The sequence below is a fragment of the Camelus ferus genome, chromosome 28 (assembly GCF_009834535.1).
Source record: "Camelus ferus isolate YT-003-E chromosome 28, BCGSAC_Cfer_1.0, whole genome shotgun sequence".
Lineage (NCBI taxonomy): Eukaryota > Metazoa > Chordata > Mammalia > Artiodactyla > Camelidae > Camelus > Camelus ferus.
This window is the reverse complement of record NC_045723.1, coordinates 7,163,211-7,165,614: the sequence shown is the minus strand read 5'-3', so window position 1 is coordinate 7,165,614 and position 2,404 is coordinate 7,163,211. Positions and strand designations below refer to the sequence as shown.

General features: G+C 60.4%; 1 long non-coding RNA gene across 1 annotated transcript; it reads right to left on the bottom strand.

The window, feature by feature from the left end:
• Positions 1-338: 338 nt before the first annotated feature.
• LOC116660368 lies at positions 339-2,003 on the bottom strand. Its single transcript, XR_004315836.1, has 3 exons — positions 1,932-2,003; positions 1,347-1,369; positions 339-784 (listed from the first exon to the last, which is right to left on the bottom strand). It is a non-coding gene; the product is annotated as an uncharacterized LOC116660368 (long non-coding RNA).
• Positions 2,004-2,404: the final 401 nt, after the last annotated feature.

Sequence of the window (2,404 nt, the reverse complement as noted above, 5' to 3'; positions counted from 1 at the left end):
GTCAGTGGAGGAGATGGGCAGGTAGGCCGTGAACCCATCTGCCAACACAGCCGTGTGGGCTCAGGGTGGTGAAGGAGCTCAGAGGAGGGGGTCTCGAGAATCTGCTAGTGGAAGAGAATGGGGCCAGGTCGGGGGATGTGTCACTGAGGAGGTGGCATTTGAGCTGCCCTCTGAAGGATGAAAGGAATTCACCAGGTGGAGGGAGGGCACTCTTGGCAAGAGAACAGCATGATCAAAGCTCAGAGGCTTGGGTGTATGAGGCACAGAGAGGGTGCTATGGGTGTGAGGGGGTGTGTGTGTGTAAGAGAGAGACAGAGACACACAGAGACAGAGACTCCGTTGATGCTCACCTAACTTTTTTGGTCTCTGATTTCCCCCTTGAGCCCCTGCCCCGGGGCTCTTGGCCCAGCCCTGGCCTCTCCGGGCCTCTCCCGGCCCCCCTGTGGGCTCGGAGCTTCTGCATTTGAGCCCCACAAGAGCTTCCCTGTTCCCTCAGCAGCTCCTGCCTTGACTTTGTTCTTCCTAAGCCGGCCCTACGCTTGGCTTCCATGAGGACACTTGATCCCATCCCGTGGCTGGCAGTGGGGCGCGGCCCTCGGAGCAGCTGCGGGGATGGTGTTGACTCCAGATGGAAAGTGTTTCGAGAATTCTGACGTGACATCACGCTGTCAGGACACTGCGCGGCCAGTAACTGATCTGGGAAGGGCCAGGTGAAGTCATTTCCAACCTTGCCGCTGGTCCAGGGCTGGCTGGGACCAGGGAGCCCGGCTGCGGGCATGGGGATCTAGAACCAAGGGTGACACCGGGAGAGGCCTTCTGGGCGTCTGACTGTCACCGGGAGCAGCCCCGAGGCAAACAGAGGCGCTTCATCCATTTCCTGTGACTTGAGCCCAGCGGAGGCGCCGCACTCACATCATGGGCTGTGGGCGAGGCTGCCTGGCTGCTCTCGGCTCTCCCACCCCATCCCGGGGCTTTGGCCACCTCTCACAGGGCCATTCCCAAAGGACCACTGACACTCTGCATGTGGCCTCCCCCGGCTCAGCCCTGCTAGCCCCGCTAAGCCCTGCTTAGCCAGGTGAAGAGTGGGGGCTGCCCAGCCGCCTGCCGGAGGGGGAAAGGGGAGCCCCGCCACAGCTGACATCCGCACCCGGGCCCGGGCCCAGGCCCAGGGCTTGTCTTCAAGGCACCATCTGTTGCCTGCGAGGGCTGAGCAGGGACAGAAGTCTGGCACCGGAGCTCAGAAGGCAGGGCTGGGAGGGGCAAGCCACAGGGCTTGCATGGCGGTTTGGGGATGCCCTCGGGGAGACAGCACCCTCATTGCCCCTTCTTCTGCCACCATCACCCACCTGTGCAAAGTCTGGACCTGGGCCTGAAGAATAAAAAGAGTTAGAAGCGGTCAGTCCCCAGTTCAGGCGGGCTTCGGCTTCCCTGACATCAAGAGCATTCCCTTCTGGGGAAGCCAGAGGGCACAGCCAGATGGTCTCCAGCCCAGGCCCTGGGCTTCGGGCCACAGGATGGGCTGCCCGGGGTTGGCGCCCTGGCTGGCTCTCTGCCCCTCCCTGGGAGCAGGCCAGGGACACAGAGCTGGACACGGTGGGAGACACCTCTGGGTGGGAACAAAACCTCGGCTGGTCAGGGCCCTCAGGACAGGGACATGCTCATGGGGACTGGGAGCAAGAGAGCCATCTGGGCCCTTGGCTGCCTATTCCTGCCACCTGCTGCTTTAAAAGGGGCCGGTGGGTTTGGTGGGTTGGAGAGAAGGGAAAAAGGGAAGGTGAGGGGGCCCGAAGATCAGGAGGGAAAGAGAGAAAAACATGAGAGGGGGAGGAGGAGAAGGGGAGGAGAGGGGAGAGGAAGGGTTGGGGTACAGGTAACAGACACCCCAAAATAACAGTGCCTTAAACAAGATGGCAGATGGCAGTTCCTCTTACATAGGTAGGTGGTCCAGTGCTAGAGTGGGCTCATTCTTTTTCCACCATTCCTGACAATCCTGAGCTGCTGCGTGGACGAAGGGGTGGGAAAGGGGCGGGGCCCACACCTCATTTTAGGGCCCCGTGAGGGGGTTGTACACATCACTTCCCTGCAAGCTCACTGGCCAGAATGTAGTCACGAGAGAGACACAGCTGCGAGAGAGGCTGGGAAATGCAGTCTTTGTTCTGAGCACCCATGTGTCTAGAGAAAAAAGCTCAATGAGAAAGGAGACTGGATATCGGGGCAGGAAAATAAAGAGGAAGGGCAGCTCTTGGAAGAACGAGAGGAGAGGACAGGAAGGGAAGGAGGGTAAAACCCTTTGGAGCAGCTTGTACCCATGGCCAGACCTGACCTCCCAGCACATCTGGCTCCACCCCAGGGTGGCCAGGTTTAGGGGTCTGTCATAAGCAAGTTCCTCGTGGGCCAGGAGCCC